The sequence below is a fragment of the Palaemon carinicauda genome, chromosome 15 (assembly GCF_036898095.1).
Source record: "Palaemon carinicauda isolate YSFRI2023 chromosome 15, ASM3689809v2, whole genome shotgun sequence".
Classification (NCBI taxonomy): domain Eukaryota; kingdom Metazoa; phylum Arthropoda; class Malacostraca; order Decapoda; family Palaemonidae; genus Palaemon; species Palaemon carinicauda.
In genome coordinates, this window is record NC_090739.1 from 22757245 (window position 1) to 22775434 (window position 18190).

Genomic DNA, 18190 nt, shown 5'->3' on the forward strand with positions numbered 1-18190 from the left:
TATGGACATGAGTCATGGTATGACAATGAAACAATCTCCAATAAATTTAGTAGATGTGAGAACAAAGCCCTCAGAAGGACTTTGGGAGTTAAATGACAGGACAGGATTAGAAATGAAACTATAAGAGAGGTTACTTGAGTGCCATATGTGGATGAGATCATGATGAGGGGTAGATAGAGATGGTTTGAGCATGCTTTTCTCACTCCCCAAGAGATTAGTTCATCAAATGTTCAGTTGAGCTTCACAAGACACTAGAAGTGACTCTCGCAGGCCTACACGGCTAAGGATTATGAAGCGCGAAGTAGATGATGAATGTTGAAGTATTGAATTAAAAGCTCAAGATAGAGACGACTGTCGAAATCTAACCGAGGCCCTTTGCGCGATAGGCGTAGGAGGAGATGGTGATGATTAGTATTACGACAAGGATGGTACTTTCCGGGAAAATCGAGCGCAAAGGATGGTCTGAATTATGAAAGGAAAAAAAATATATGTAACATGCAGAACGGACTAACTGAACGACGATGCCAGAGATTAATATCTAAAGCAGTAATAAGAAATGTAATAGACTTTAAATTCCTGTCCAACAAATTAAGATGTGACCAGTAGCTGAATACCAGACAGGAGGACAATACTGGAAACATGACAGAATTAAATATTTAAAACACTTCTTCAGAATAGATTGATTACTAAAAAATCTTAAAATACATTATCAATAAGATAATTGTTGTTCAATTTAAGAAGAGACAGACCTAATGTGTTTCTCAAAAGTAGCTTTGCTGTCAAGAATAACTCCTAAAATTTAGGAGTCATACTGAGTTAAAACAAAAGAAAAAACATCAATGCTGAAATATGGATGTTGAGGAGCCAATGTCCACGACATACAAAATGTATACTATATTATTGTTATATAGTGAAGGAACTGCATGCAAAACCCATAGCCTTTAAGTCTTGTGCGCTACCACTGTTAATAAAGGTTTTGTAATCTAGTGGTATTTATATCTATGAATTCGTGCTGTATGGTGGCGTTTGTTTATTTACTTTGACGGGTCGGCATCAGCTGATCAGGAAACATCCGTGAGCTGCATGGTTGACAGGTCGGGACCGCAGGTTAACTTGGTGAACGTGTCTACCATATTTACTGTTTAAGTATTCCGTGAGTATTAAATTGCTAACTAGACACGAATATGTTTTTGGCGAGTTAGGGTAACACTAGTGCGGCCAAACAGTCATTTAGACGGCTTTTGGAAATTGAAACACCGTCCGTTGAGATACTACCGCTTGAGAGTTATGGGGCCCTTTGACTGACCAGACAGTACTACATTGGATCTTTCTCTCTGGTTACGGTTCATTTTCCCCTTGCCCTACACATACACCGAATAGTCTGGCCTATTCTTTGCATATTTTCCTCTGTCCTCATAAACCTGACAATACTAAGATTACCAAACAATTCTTCTCTTAAGGGGTTAGGGTTATCGGTTTTGTTATAGTTACAGACAGGGAAAACTTTCCTAGTAAACTTTTCCCTCTAGGAAAATGCCCATTTCCTGCAAAAATGACATTTTTGTTGCCAATGAATACTTGATGTAATATATATATCTGCCGATAATGGGTGACCCCCAGTGGGAACCCGGGGTTTTGGGTGGGGAAAATATACTGGGAAACGGTATGTAATGGTGAAACAAACCTCTTCTTCTCTATACATTGTTTTTGGACATATAATGAATCCATGAAAAACTACACAAATTATCTATATCTTATACTAACCTTATATTTTTAAATATTTAACTTAGCCGGTGAATATATAGCTGCAACTCTGTTGCTCGACAGACAACTCTACGGAAAAACTCGCCAGCGATCGCTACACAGGTTGCGGGTGTGCCCAACAGCGCCATCTGTCGACCAGATACCCAGCTCTTATGTAAACAAAGACTCAATTTTCTCTCTGTCGACGTGTCGACAAGACGTACTTTACTCGCTGTTGCTAAACTGGAGTTTTTCACATCTAATTGGTGAAGTACTATACAGTATTCTGGTTTTGAGCTTTCGCTGTGCAGGGTTTTTCTTCAAACAAATCCTTGAACTCTTTTTTGTATCGGATTCTTTGTTGATGACTTAGATCGTTTTTTGGAATTTTCCCTTGACCAATTCAAAATGGCTGACCCTTCACAAGTTAACAAATTTAGGAAATGCAATGCTAGGGACTGTTCTAGGCGTCTTCCGAAGGCTTCTATCGACCCTCACACTGTTTGTTCCAATTGTCGGGTTAAAACCTGTCAATTGGAAGATCGGTGTGAGGAGTGCGTTGGCCTTTCGGAATTCGATTTTATCGAATTTCAAAAGTACACACGTAGGCTAGAGAGAGATAGAGTTAGGAGAAGTTCTTCTCGATCTATTGATGTATCCTCTCCTCATGCCCCACAACCTATTCCTTCCCCTGTAGTGGTTGTTCCTAACCCCCCTCCTAGCACTCAGGAACCATCGATGGCTGACATGATGCGTGCCATCCAGGCTCTGGGTGAGAGAGTTGAGTCCCTTGCAAGTGACCGCAATCAGCTCATGGCGGATGTTAAGGAGCTTAAGTGCCAAAGTGCAGTGGGAAGTGCTAGAGTGCCAAGTGATAGTGTTGTGGACAGTGTTGCGCTTGAGGGTTCGTCTGTTCGTGCCTGTCGTCCTCCTAGTCCGGGACCTCTTGCAAGCTCCCAAGTCCAGGGGAGAAGCAATGTCGTACGACGCATGGGTTCGAGAGGCTTTAATCAGCGAACAGAAGTTCCCTCCTTGGTATCGGGCGTATCTCCCCAAGATCGCCCCTACCTACCTAAGACGAGAGAGCCCATTTATACCTCGTCGTCTGAAGGTGTTTCTCGCAAGAAACTTTGGACCAAGGTCTCGCGACCGTTAAAACGTAAATCGGTCCCTTCAGGACAAGTCCAACGGCCCGGTTGTAGCCACTGGGTCAGTTCGGACTCGTTGCCGTCATCCGATGACTGCTCACCGCCTAAGAGAGGCAAAGCGGTACCGCTTCAGACACTAACACCGTCTGTCGCCGCACCTGCTCCCGTAGACCCTAAGTGGTCTTTACTGCAAGACATGCAGTCTAAGCTTACGTCTCTGATGCAGGACTTTCATGCGGAGAAGGTTGCTGCCGTACCAGCTAGTGCAGTACCTAGCCTACAACCCTCCAAGCGATCGGTTGTGCGTCCTGTGGACGCTGAGGTAACCTTCTCACGTACACCAGTTGAGAGAGTTCCTCCACCCATGCGTTCCAGTGTGGGCTGCCAGCCGCATGTTGACGTTAAGCGACGCACGGAGGTTGGCTTTGACGTTCTGGATGTTCAACAACCATCAGAGTTGCCTTGTTTTGGCGCGGTGCGTCAACCTCCGCAACCCAGTGTGGTTTCCACTGCGCAACCCAGTCAGTCTAGACAGTCTCGGGTAGACGCTGTGCGCCCTCGCGCTACCATGGTTGCTAACAGCTCACAGACTGTGCAGCAGTTCCATGACGTTGCGTCCGGCTCAGTCACGCATGCACCAGTGCGACCGGACTCAGCGAACCAGCCGTTACCCACTCCGTTGCCGTTTCCTCATCAGTTGTCGGATGAGGAACTTTCTGATGATGATGCTGCTGCACATCAAGATGAACAACAATCAGAATTGGACGAGCCTAAGTCTACTCAACCCTCTTTGGACTTTAGAAAAGTTTTGGCTATTTTCAAAGAGCTGTTTCCTGACCAGTTTGTTTCTGTGGCTCCTCGTTCTCCGACTTCAGAGTTTGTTTTAGGCATGCCTTCCACCGCACCTGCCTTTACTAGACTCGTCCTCGCACGCTCGTCCAAGAGAGCTTTGCGGGTGATAGGAGACTGGTTACAGTCCAAGAAGAGTTTAGGGAAGACAGCATTTGCTTTTCCCCCTGCTAGACTCTCTTCTAGATCGAGCGTCTGGTATGCCACGGGAGAAGTTCTCGGCTTTGGAGTTCCTGCCTCTGCCCAGGGCGACTTCTCAAGTCTTGTAGACTCTCCCCGCCGCCTTGCCATGAGACGCTCAAAGATTTGTTGGTCATCATCGGACCTGGACCACCTTTTGAAAGGAATCTTTAGGGCTTTTGAAGTTTTTAACTTCTTAGACTGGTGCCTAGGAGCCCTAAGCAGGAAGATCTCTTCGACAGATAAAGAGACTTCTTTGCTCATTATGTCCTGCATGGACAAGGCTGTCCGTGATGGGTCTAATGAGCTTGCTGCATCCTTTGTGTCCGGAGTCCTGAAAAAGCGAGAATCTCTCTGCTCATTCCTTTCTGCTGGAGTTACACCGTGCCAGAGATCTGAGCTTCTCTTTGCTCCTCTTTCCAAGTGCCTATTTCCAGAAGTCCTGATAAAGGAAATAGCCGCTTCGTTAGTGCAGAAGGACACTCACGATCTTGTTGCGTCCTCAGCTCGCAAAGCTCCCCCTTTGCCTACCTTGTCAGCTAGACCAAGGATGGACACTCCAGCGTCTCGCTTTATTCCGCCCTTTCGTGGCAGAGCCTCCAGCAGAGGAGGTGCTCGTGCCGAAGGGAAGCGAGGGAAGAAGAAAGGATCCAAGTCCTTTAAGGGCAGAGTCTGACTGCCCGCAACTTCAGACAGCAGTGGGAGCCAGACTCAAGAACTTCTGGCAGGCCTGGGAGAAGAGAGGCGCAGATGCACAATCTGTGAAGTTGCTCAGAGAGGGGTACAAGATCCCGTTTGTACGAAAACCCCCTCTAGCAACGTCTCCCATCGATCTCTCTCCCAGGTACAGAGAGGAAGAAAAGAGACGAGCCTTGAAACGGGAAGTGTCTCTTTTGCTAGAGAAGGGAGCGGTGGTCAAAGTCCCGGACCTTCAATCTCCGGGATTCTACAACTGCCTCTTCTTGGTTTCAAAGAAGACAGGAGGGTGGAGGCCGGTGCTAGACGTCAGTGCTCTGAATGTCTTTGTCACAAAGACGAAGTTCTCCATGGAGACCACAAAGTCAGTCTTAGCAGCGGTCAGAAGGGAAGACTGGATGGTCTCTTTAGACCTAAGGGACGCCTACTTCCACGTCCCCATCCACCCAGACTCCCAACCTTTTCTGAGATTCGTTTTCGAAAAGGTGGTCTACCAGTTTCGGGCCCTGTGCTTTGGCCTAAGCACAGCTCCTCTCGTGTTTACGAGGCTGATGAGGAACGTTGCCAAATTCCTCCATTTATCGGACATCTGAGCCTCCCTTTATTTGGACGACTGGCTTCTCAGAGCCTCTTCCAGTCGTCGCTGTCTGAAGGATCTAAAGTGGACTCTAGATCTGACCAAGGAATTGGGACTCCTGGTCAATTAGGAAAAGTCGCAACTGGTCCCATCCCAAACTATTGTGTATTTAGGGATGGAGATTCACAGTCTAGCTTTTCGGGCTTTTCCGTCGGCCCCCAGAATAAGTCAAGCCCTGTTATTCATCCAGAACATGCTGAAGAAGGAACGCTGCTCAGTCAGGCTGTGGATGAGTCTGGTAGGGACGCTATCATCCCTGGAACAGTTTGTGTCATTAGGAAGACTACACCTCCGTCCGCTTCAATACCATCTAGCTTTTCACTGGAAAAAGGACAAGACGCTAGAAGCGGTCTCGATCCCGATTTCCGAAAAGATGAAGTCTTGTCTGACTTGGTGGAAGGACAATATCAACTTAAGAGAGGGTCTTCCCCTGGCTGTTCAGACTCCCAACCACGTTCTCTTCTCGGACGCATCGGACGTGGGCTGGGGCGCGACATTAGACGGTCGGGAATGCTCAGGACTGTGGAACTCGAGTCAGAGGAACATGCATATCAACTGCAAGGAGCTGTTGGCAGTACATTTGGCCTTGAAAAGCTTCAGGTCTCTCCTTCGAGGCAAAGTGGTGGAAGTGAACTCAGACAACACCACTGCCTTGGCGTACATCTCCAAGCAAGGAGGGACCCACTCACTGACGTTGTACGAGATCGCAAGGGACCTGCTCATCTGGTCAAAAGGTCAAGACATCTCTCTAGTAACGAGGTTCATCCAAGGCAACTTGAATGTCATGGCAGATTGTCTCAGTCGGAAAGGGCAAGTAATTCCAACAGAATGGACCCTCCACAAGGATGTATGCAAGAGACTTTGGGCCACTTGGGGCCAACCAACCATAGATCTCTTTGCAACCTCGCTGACCAAGAGGCTTCCAATCTATTGCTCACCAGTCCCGGACCCAGCAGCAATACATATAGATGCCTTTCTCCTAGATTGGTCACATCTAGATCTCTACGCATTCCCACCGTTCAAGATTGTCAACAAGGTACTGCAGAAGTTCGCCTCTCACGAAGGGACAAGGTTGACGCTAGATGCTCCCCTCTGGCCCGCGAGAGAATGGTTCACCGAGGTACTTCGATGGCTAGTAGACGTTCCCAGAAGTCTTCCTCTAAGGGTGGACCTTCTACGTCAGCCACACGTCAAGAAGGTACACCAAAGCCTCCTCGCTCTTCGTCTGACTGCCTTCAGACTATCGAAAGACTCTCAAGAGCTAGAGGCTTTTCGAAGGAGGCAGCCAGTGCGATTGCTAGAGCAAGGAGAGCATCCACCCTTAGAGTCTACCAATCGAAGTGGGAAGTCTTCCGAGACTGGTGCAAGTCAGTCTCTGTACTGTATCCTCAACCAGTACCTCTGTAGCTCAGATAGCTGACTTTCTCTTATACCTGAGAAAAGGACGATCCCTTTCAGCTCCCACTATCAAGGGCTACAGAAGCATGTTGGCATCGGTCTTCCGGCATAGAGGCTTAGATCTTTCCAACAATAAAGATCTTCAAGACCTCCTGAAGTCTTTTGAGACCACTAAGGAGCGTCGTTTGGTTACACCTGGTTGGAATTTAGACGTGGTACTAAGATTCCTCATGTCAGACAGGTTTGAGCCGCTACAATCAGCCTCCCTGAAAGATCTCACTTTAAAGACACTTTTCCTGGTATGCTTAGCCTCAGCTAAAAGAGTCAGTGAGATTCATGCCTTCAGCAAGAACATCGGATTTTCGTCAGAAAAAGCCACATGTTCGCTACAACTTGGTTTTCTAGCCAAAAATGAGCTGCCTTCTCGACCTTGGCCTAAATCGTTCGATATTCCCAGCTTATCGGAGATTGTAGGCAATGAACTAGAAAGAGTCTTATGCCCTGTGAGAGCTCTTAAGTTCTATTTAAAGCGCACTAAACCTTTACGAGGCCAATCTGAAGCTTTATGGTGTTCAGTTAAGAAACCATCTTTGCCTATGTCAAAGAATGCTTTATCTTACTTTATCAGACTGTTATTACGAGAAGCTCATTCACATCTGAGTGAGGAAGACCAAGCTTTGCTTAAGGTGAGGACACACGAAGTTAGAGCTGTTGCAACTTCCGTGGCCTTTAAGCAAAATAGATCTCTGCGAAGTATAATGGACGCAACCTTTTGGAGAAGCAAGTCAGTGTTCGCGTCTTTTTATCTAAAGGATGTCCAGTCTCTTTACGAGGACTGCTACACACTGGGACCATTCGTAGCAGCGAGTGCAGTAGTGGGTGAGGGCTCAACCACTACAATTCCCTAATTCCATACCCTTTTAATCTTTCTCTTGAAATGTTTTTAATGTTGTTTTTTGGGTTGTCCGGAAGGCTAAGAAGCCTTTCGCATCCTGGTTGATTTGGCGGGTGGTCAAAGTCATTTCTTGAGAGCGCCTAGATTAGGGGTTTGATGAGGTCCTGTTGTATGGGTTGCAACTCTTGATACTTCAGCTCCTAGGGGTCGATCAGCATCCTAAGAGGATCGCGAGGCTCCGTAAGGAAGACGTACTTAAAAGGCAGAGTAATTGTTCAAGTCGACTTCCTTACCAGGTACCTATTTATTTTGTTTTTGTTATTTTGATAACTTCTAAAATGAAATAAAAAACTCTTAGCTCATAAAATGTAAACATATATTACTGGTCTCTACCCACTATCCTGGGTGTGAATCAGCTATATATTCACCGGCTAAGTTAAATATTTAAAAATGATATTTTGATTATAAAATAAATTTTTGAATATACTTACCCGGTGAATATGAATTAAATGACCCTCCCTTCCTCCCCAATAGAGACGCAGTGGGACGAGGAGAAAATTGAGTCTTTGTTTACATAAGAGCTGGGTATCTGGTCGACAGATGGCGCTGTTGGGCACACCCGCAACCTGTGTAGCGATCGCTGGCGAGTTTTTCCGTAGAGTTGTCTGTCGAGTAACAGAGTTGCAGCTATATATTCACCGGGTAAGTATATTCAAAAATTTATTTTATAATCAAAATATAATTTTTCATTTATTTGTTAAACATCTATGGGTCGGTTATATTCGCTCCTGTTTGTTCATATGTACATACCAGTTTTAGAACTTCTGCGCATAAACCCCACTTTATTTTTACCAGTAGGATTACTTGTTTCCTTATAACCCCTCCCCAATTTTCCCCATGTCATTCAAGTATTCTACTTGACCTAGCCCTTCTTATACCATATATTCCCTTCCTTTTTTTGTAATACCCACATGTGCATATTATGTTTTACGTAAGGATTACTCGTTTTCTTATAAACCCCCACATTTTTACCCACGTCATTCAAGTATTTTACTTGATCTGATATTTCTAATACAGTGTGTACCCATTCTTTTATGCAGTACCCACATGGACATAATGAATTTTATCCTAACCAATGTTCTAATACCGTATGATTTATGCAATACCCACTTCGACATATTATTTTTTTTTTCCCCTTTATTTTTAAAGTATTCTACGAGTCTTGACCCCTCTAATAACGTTATTTATTCGTTGATGCAATACCCCCTTGTATATTTATCGTTGTTTCTATACCCTTTTCAAGCATTTTCTCCGATATTACAGCATTTAATCTTGGAACTTTTATTTGGTGTTTTTATGGTTGTCTTGTGGAGATTGCGACAGTCTTCCGCAATCATTGATTTGTCAAGTGGTCTATTTTGTTCCTTGAGAGCGCCTCGAAAATGGGTACAGTGAACCCTCGTTTATCGCGGTAGATAGGTTCCAGTCGCGGCCGCGATAGGTGAAAATCCGCGAAGTAGTGACACCATATTTACCTATTTATTCAACATGTATATTCAGACTTTTAAAACCTTCCCTTGTACGTAGTACTGTTAACAAACTACCCTTTAATGTACAGAACACTTAATGCATGTACTACAGTACCCTAAACTAAAACAGGCACAAATATTAAAGGTGATTTTATATCATGCATTTCCTAAACATGCTAAAAAGCACGATAAAAAATGGCAACCAATGTTTTGTTTACATTTATCTCTGATCATAATGTAGAAACAAACTGGAGGTAGAGCTTTGCTTATTACCCAGACATATTTCCCATACTTTTCCCTTAGAACTACATCACATCTTCCTACTTTATATATATATATATATATATATATATATATATATATATATATATATATATATATATATATATATATATATATATATATATGTGTGTGTGTGTATATATATATATATATTTATATGTATACACATATACATACCTACATATATACATAAATACATGCATACATATATATATATATATATATATATATATATTACTGTATATATATGGGTTATGGAAAAAATCCGCGAAGTGGTGAATCCGCGATGGTCGAACCGCGAAGTAGCGAGAGTTCACTGTACAGTGAACCCTCGCTACTTCGCGGTTCGACCATCGCGGATTCACCACTTCGCGGATTTTTTCCATAACCCATATATATACAGTAATATATATATATATATATATATATATATATATATATATATATATATATATATATATATATATATATATATATATATATATATATATATATGTATGCATGTATTTATGTATATATGTAGGTATGTATATGTGTATACATATAAATATATATATATATATATATATATATATATATATATATATATACACACACACACACACACATATATATATATATATATATATATATATCTATATATCTAAAGTAGGAAGATGTGATGTAGTTCTAAGGGAAAAGTATGGGAAATATGTCTGGGTAATAAGCAAAGCTCTACCTCCAGTTTGTTTCTACATTATGATCAGAGATAAATGTAAACAAAACATTGGTTTCCATTTTTTATCGTGCTTTTTAGCATGTTTAGGAAATGCATGATATAAATTCACCTTTAATATTTGTGCCTGTTTTAGTTTAGGGTACTGTAGTACATGCATTAAGTGTTCAGTACATTAAAGGGTAGTTTGTTAACAGTACTACGTACAAGGGAAGGTTTTAAAAGTCTGAATATACATGTTGAATAAATAGGTAAATATGGTGTCACTACTTCGCGGATTTTCACCTATCGCGGCCTCGACTGGAACCTATCTACCGCGATAAACGAGGGTTCACTGTATTAGAGGAGGCTCTGTCAAAAAGAGGTGTGATCACCGGTTGGCAGCTCCTAGGGATCTTCAGCCCCCTGAGAGGACCGCTGGATCTCATAAGGAAAGCAGACATAATGGCGGAGGATCATTGAAGTCAGCTTCCTTATCAGGTACGAACCCTTAACCCTGGATAGGTACGATGGGTCGTTCGCGACCCCGAGCGTAAAAAAAAAACAGGTTTTTCTCACGTGACTCACCCCCGTGACTGAATTTGTGGGTGATCGACCTGCAGGAGGTGTCTCCCCTACACGCTCTAGTAGTGTCCAGATGTGTATTGCTGTAGCTGTACTCCTTCCCCGATTTCTGAGACGCGTCGGGGTCGAGCGCGACCGAGTTTACCCTTCTAAGGTAATTTGCATAATTATCAAAGTTATTACGTATTATGAAATTGTCGTAGAATGGTGCAACTTGTATAGGTTATCAGTTGTGGAAAGTCTTGGTGGATTGTTTGGCTACCATGTGCATGATTTTTTTTTTAGTTAAAATGTCGTTCATCACCACGAGGACCATTTTACCGCGAGTGCCCCTTTTTCATTTTTTTTCATTTTTTTGCCAAGTCATTTTTCCGTAAGATATTGCCAAATACAGTAGTGTCGTAAAACTTTTGCTTGTTTAGTGTTGGAAAGTGTGTCTAGATAATCTGGCTACCCATGCGTGACTTTGTTTTTGTCAGATACGACGTAGTTATTGGTATATTGGGTATTTAACTGCGGTTACCAATTTCTGTTTTTTTTTCAATATTTGTAAAAATTACTACGTAGTAAGGAATTGCCGTATATTAGTCATTTTTTTTTCATGTTTATGTGTTAGAAAGTGTGCCTTGATGGTTGGGCTAACACGTGCATGTCTTTTTTTTATCTGAGATGCCGTATATTAGAATGTCGGGCATTTTACCGCGAGTGCCCCTTTTTCATTTTTTTTCATTTTTTTGCCAAGTCATTTTCCGTAAGATATTGCCAAATAGTGTCGTAAAACTTTTGCTTTTTTAGTGTTGGAAAGTGTGTCTAGATGATCTGGCTACCCATGCGTGATTTTGTTTTTGTCAGATACGACGTAGTTATTGGTATATTGGGTATTTAACTGCGGTTGCCAATTTCTGTTTTTTTTCAATATTTGTAAAAATTTACTACGTAGTAAGGAATTGCCGTATATTATTGATTTTTTTTTCATGTTTATGTGTTAGAAAGTGTGCCTTGATGGTTGGGCTAACACGTGCATGTCTTTTTTTTTATCTGAGATGCCGTATATTAGAATGTTGGGCATTTTTCCGCGAGTGCCCCTTTTTATTTGTTTTGCATTTTTTTGCTTAGTCATGTTACCGTAAGGAATTGGCAAGTAGTGTCGCAAAACTTATATTTTTATAGTGTTGGAAAGTGTTTCTAGATGATCTGGCTACCCATGCCTATTTTTTTTTTAGCCAGATATGGCGTATATATAAGTATGTGTTCGATTTTCCTGTGATTGCCATTTTTTCGTTTTTTCCCATTTCTTTCAAAATTACTACGTACTAAGGAACTATCACAGAGTAATGATTCATTTATATGTTTATTTGTCGGAAAATGTGCCTTGATGGTTTGCCTAGCACGTGGCTGAAATTTTTTTTTTCTGAAATGCCGTATATTAGAATGGCCATTTTTCCACGAGTGCCCCTTTTTATTTGTTTTGCATTTTTTTGCTTAGTCATGTTACCGTAAGGAATTGGCAAGTAGTGTCGCAAAACTTATAATTTTATAGTGTTGGAAAGTGTTTCTAGATGATCTGGCTACCCATGCCTATCTTTTTTTTTTTAGCCAGATATGGCGTATATATAGGTATGTGTTCGATTTTCCTGTGATTGCCATTTTTTCGTTTTTTCCCATTTCTTTCAAAATTACTACGTACTAAGGAACTATCACAGAGTAATGATTCATTTAGATGTTTATTTGTCGGAAAATGTGCCTTGATGGTTTGCCTAGTACGTGGCTGAATTTTTTTTTTTCTGAAATGCCGTATATTAGAATGTTAGCCATTTTTCCGCGAGTGCCCCTTTTTATTTGTTTTGCATTTTTTTGCTTAGTCATGTTACCGTAAGGAATTGGCAAGTAGTGTCGCAAAACTTATATTTTTATAGTGTTGGAGAGTGTTTCTAGATGATCTGGCTACTCATGCCTATCTTTTTTTTAGCCAGATATGGCGTATGTATAGGTATGTGTTCGATTTTCCGGTGATTGCCATTTTTTCGTTTTTTCCCAATTTTTTCAAAATTACTACGTACTAAGGAACTATCACAGAGTAATGATTCCTCTAGATGTTTATTTGTCGGAAAATTTTGTTTACTTCTTTTTTGATTGAATATCATCAAATTTTTTTAGCTAAAATATTATATTGTTTTACATTTTTTTTTTTCGATTTTATTTCCCTTCAAAAAAATTTTTTTGGGTCAGAATTTTAATTTTATAGTCGTAAAATAATCGACAATTATCCAGCAACCCACCATACAATTTTTATGCATATCCAATAATAATTAGATTAGTAAATAACACCTTGAAATTGACATACCCTTCCTACATTTCAAGTGGCAGATTAGGGAGTCTGAGTCAGTGTGGTTGGCGGCCATTTTGTGGACATATCCGAAGCGTAAGTTGCCCTATCTATATATATTCTTGTTCCCTATAGAATTTGTGATATTTTGGTATATTTTTACCTGCATAAATATCATATTATATATTAAATATATGTATTTTTTTACGAAATTTCTAAGTACTCAAAAAATTACCTTTAGATATGGCCCCTGATATAAATGTAATTTACAAAATAATGAAGATTTTTTTACATATTTCTATTTTAGGATAACATATGTTTATTCCCTAAAAAAATTAGCCACTTCCTATTTCATTTGGGTACCCAAAAAAATTCATGAAATTTGGACAAATTTTTTTGGCCAAAAAAGTTACCCTTTTTTTCTCATTTCAGATCTTCACCTCTATGGGTCTGACTTCATCCAAAATACATCAAGATGTGTCCTAAACATTCAAGAATCAATTCCTCAAAGGATTTGTGTATATATGTATAAACTTTTTTTTTATGAATTTTTATGTCAGGTCTTTTTTTTTTCTACTTAATTTTTTAAAATATTTATAATAAATAGTTTTTCTGCAGACGAGTAGTATTTATCTTTACAGTTGTTTTAAGCATTCATTGAAGTTTTTTTTGGCAAAAGAAAAAAGGAGGTTACTGCAAAAACTGATTTTTCAAGAATTTTTTTTGGGTCGGGGTCGTTCGCGTCCGAGTATACCCTTAAAGGGGTGTCCGAGGAGCGTACCTATCCAGGGTTAAGTTTGATTTGTATTTAAACTCTTAAGCAGAATTCCAACTATATTGGCTGTCTCTAACCCTCCACCAAAGGTGTTAATCAGCTATATATATAACCACCAGGTAAGTCTTGTGTTTAAAAATGTTATTTTCATTATAAAATAAATTTTTGAATATACTTACCTGGTGGTTATATATAATTAAAAATCCCCCCCCCCCCTCCTCCCCTCTAGAGACTAGAGGCATGGAAGATATGGATACCGATGGAATGGTTTCTAGGTACCTCGCTAGAGGCGCGCAGGTAGCACACCTGGCTATCCAATCGGCAATTGGTGCGAATTTTGAATTTTCTGCCATGACGTCAGGGACATAAGCTACATATATAACCACCAGGTAAGTATGTTCAAAAATTTATTTTATAATGAAAATAAAATTTTCCTACAAAGACTAGGAATAACTTTTACCTTAACAGTCATACAGCTTGCGAAGGTTGCAGACCTTGCGAAGCAAGGTTTAGCGAGGTGTTAAGGACTCCTTACTTTTGGTGCCAACCTACTCAAGATGGAGTCCCCGGGTAAAGCCAAAAAGCCAGATTGGCAGGGACGTCCACCCTCCTAATGGGTGAGTCACCCCCTAATAAATGGGGTAGATTTGTATTCAATTTACGGAACAAATGACAAATTTAGAGATACCGTAATTTGTATTTGTTCCGTAACCGAAATACAAACCACGCTATTTACATTGGGTTTACCTTTTAGCGCAGCTGAAATGACGAGCCAATAGTTTTAACGAGGGTTAATTACCCCCGCGCTAGTTAGCGGGGGGTAGGGGAAGGGTAGCTTGCTACCCCTCCCCCCCCCCCCACACACCGGTGACTTGCTTCACTTCACTTTTGGCTCGGCGGTGATCAGACGTGTCTGTTCATCGTCCTCGTGACAGCTTTTAATTTTTCTGCTTTTTCTTTCTACAGCGTGTGTGTTGGTTGGAAGTTGACCTTCATTATTATTATTTTACAAAGCGTACATGCCCTGGTGTTGCCGGTCGTCCTTGTGGGACCTTTATGTCGGACGTAGCTACGGACCCTCACACCCTTTGCCCTCAGTGTCGGGGCCGATGGTGTGACCAGGAGAACATGTGCCGTGAGTGCAGGGAGTGGTCTGCCTCCCAGTGGGAGAGGTTTGGCTGCCGGCGTAAGAAGAAGTCCAGGAGAGACCGTTCTCCTTCGGGGTTTGCCTTGAAGGAGGAAGGTTCTCGGGATTCTTCTTCCGCCGCCCAAACCTCCTCCGAAGCTCCCCCTCGTCCGGCTCCTAAGGAGAGTCGGCCGAGTGGTAGCGCAGGCCCTAGTTCTGTTTCCCGACCTTGGGTGGGGGGAGAGGGCGTCGCCTCCCATAGCGAGGCGGTTCCCCCTCCTCCTCCGGGGGAGGTTATTGATAATGCTTTAACTAATGATGATCTTTTGCAGATTTGGTCTTCCCTGGGGCTTAAGGGCTTGCCCTCCAGGGTTGCCTTTATTGACCTTGTCTCGTTGGGGGCCGCTGTTAAGCAGTCGCCGGCGGTAGCAGAGGTAGACCCTCTGTCTATCGTCGACGTCGTGGTGGCAGAGGCCTCCGACGTGGCTGGGCAATCCTCCGCAGGTGCTGTTGAGGATGATGGTGCTGAGGGCTCTCCTCCCCCTTCCGTACATCCTTCGAAGGGGGAAGTGAGTCCTTCGGTCTCTGCTGCTGCTCAGCTTCCTTCTAAGGGAAGTGCTTTGACTGAGACTCCCCTTCGGAGGACTGATGGTCTCGATGATCTTCCCCGAGGCCGCCTCCACCGTAAGGCTCACCGTCCGCTACGTCGCAAGGGCCTCCCTTCCCCTTACAAGGGGGTTAAGAGGCGCCTTTTTGGATCTTCTTCCTCCGAAGGGGACTCTCCTCGTCAGCCTCAACCTACAGCTCCGTCTCCCTTGGACTTCTCTGCAGACCATTCACCGACTCCTGCCAGATCTTCACCTTCTGGAGAACTCGTCACCCGACGGGCAACGGTCCCTTCGGGGCAAAGGGATTCTTCCCTTCCACGAGCAGTGCTAGCGCACAGGCGCTCTCCTGCTCGTCCGCGCTCTCCTGCTCGTCAGCGCTCTCCTGATCGTCAGCGCTCGCCTGCTCGTCAAGACACTCCTGCACGTCGGCGCTCACCTGCTCGTCGGCGCTCTCCTGATGTTCGCCCTCCTCGTCAGCGCTCTCCTGCTCGTCAGCTCTCTTCTGAGCGTCGGCGCTCATTTGAGGATCATCGCCCTGCGGTCTCTGACCATCCTACAGTTCCTGCTGAGCTCCCTGCACGCCATCAGTCTTCTGAGCTCTTTCATCCTGTGGCTACGCAACATCGTTCAGCGAGTGTGTCAAAAGCACATGTTCGCCAACGCGCCTGCGATCTTCCTGTTCCTGCTCGTGAACGCGCCGCGCCACCTGTCCCTTCACAGGATCTCTCGCGTCGACCTCCTGCTCGCCAGCGATCTCCTGCTTGCCAGCGATCACCTACGCGCCAGCGATCACCTGCTCGCCAGCGCGAACAGGCGATTTTAGTATCGCCTATTCGCCAGCGTTCTCCCACGCGTCAACGATCGCCTACGCGCCAGCGTTCACCTGCTCGTCAGCGCGCACAGGCGATTTTGGTATCGCCTATTCACCAGCGTTCTACGCGTCAGCGATCACCTGTTTCTCGGCGATCTCCGGACCGGCCGCATGTGTTACAGCCTGCGCGCCAACGTTCTCCAACGCTTCGTCAGCCGGAACGCTTCGTCAGCCGGAGGTTCTGAAGGGACATGGTTCGCCAGCTACTAGCTCGCCAACGCGTCACCATGCCACAACGCGCCATCGTCCACCTGCGCGTCAGCACTCACCAGCTCACCACCGATCGCCTGTTGATCCACATTGCCAGCGGTCTTCCTCACCCACGCGGCAGCGCGTTTCCTCGCCATCGCGCCAACGCTTGCGTTCGCCGCCTCGGACACGCGCTCACTCACCTGCCCACCCTAGCGCCCACTCGCCTGCGCGATCATCCACCTGCGGGCCCACGCTACCGCGCGACCATTCGCTCTTGCGCGACCATTGTTCGCGGCGAATTCCGCAGCCGGTGGTAGCAGCAGGAACGCGTGTTCCTAGACAACGCTCGGGATCGCCTCCACCCAAACACAGGTTGGTAGTGCAGGACAAGGATACTACTGAGGAGAGGTTAGTACATCATTCTTCCCCACCTTCTTTTCAGGCAGGTACTGTGGTGTCCACTCCAAAGGATCGCCCGATCCCTTTCCCTTTAGCGAGGATTTCGGACTCTGTGTCCTTGGAGCAACAGACTTGGTTTGGTCCTCTGGCACGGGCGTTAGTGAGGGTTATGAAACCAGCACTCGCCGACCAGGGTAACAAACCAACGGCTGTCTCTCCTACGCTGAAGAAAAAGAGAGGAGTGGACTTCGTGGTGACTTCCCCCAGGGCGAAGTTGGTTCCCAAGAGGTCGGTCGCGAAGGCCCCTTCTCCTGCTCAAGCGCTTTCTCCTTCTCCCGTGGACGAGGCCTTTCCGTCCTCAGGTGAGTCCAGTGGGGCGGTAGTCTTCCCCTCGGCACCAAGGGGGGAGACTTCGCTTCATGGAGGAGAATCATCTCGTGAGGAAGGGGCCCCTCGAATCTCTTTGTTGGGATCCTGTATCCCTCCCAGGAGGGAAACCAAGGACTCCAAGACCGTCCCGAAATCCTCTTCAAGGATTCGCCAGGAACCCACGACTACCCGGGGGAATGTCCACGTTTCACCCCAGGAAGAGATCCCTTGGGCAGGAGACTTAGCTGCCAGCCCGCAGGGAGGAGAACAGCAGGAATCCGAACATGCCTTCTGGCAGGTCCTAAGCCTAATAAGGCAACTTAACGGGCTTATGGATCCAGTCATCGCCCCCCGTGAAGGCAAAGACACAATCTTGGATTAAGTGTTTGACGTTCGGAAGGCCCCGAAGTCCAGTGCGGCTCTGCCCTGGTCTCGGGGTCTGAAGAGTGCCAGAGCTAGGGCCAACGCTCAGCTCGCGCTTCTTGCCTCTTCCTGTCGTTCCACTGCCGGGAACAAGCTCATCCCTCCTCCTCGTCTTCAGCAGAGGAGGTATTTTGAGATAATGGGTGAGCCCAACCTCGCTCTTCCTCTCCATCACTTTGTGGAGGAGCTGGCGAAGGGAGTTCCCCTTGAGAAGCTCTCTGCCCGACAGGTTTCGTTCTCGGCGGCAGAGATCCTTAGCCACGAGAAGGTCGCTAAGTGTGCCATGCAGGCCACTTCGTGGCTGGACTTTTGGCTAGGATCTCTGGGCATCCTATTGCGATCGGAGGACTTGTCCAAGGAGACCAATAGGAAGGCCCTGGAGACCTTCTTGCTCTCGGGCACCCGCTCCATCGAGTTTTTGGCGCACCAGGTTACCACCCTATGGGCCAACTCGGTGTTGAAGCG

General features: G+C 44.6%; 1 protein-coding gene across 2 annotated transcripts in view; it reads left to right on the forward strand.

Moving 5' to 3' along the window:
- The first annotated feature begins 995 nt into the window (after positions 1 to 995).
- LOC137654515 (N(4)-(Beta-N-acetylglucosaminyl)-L-asparaginase-like) overlaps positions 996 to 18190 on the forward strand; it is a 54340-nt gene continuing 37145 nt past the window's right edge. The window contains exon 1 of one of the 2 annotated variants that reach the window (XM_068388211.1): positions 996 to 1153. The gene's annotated coding sequence lies outside the window, so the exon portion shown is untranslated. Of the gene's footprint in view, positions 1154 to 10418; positions 10553 to 18190 lie in introns of those variants that run through there. The other variant, XM_068388212.1, reaches the window with a different exon arrangement.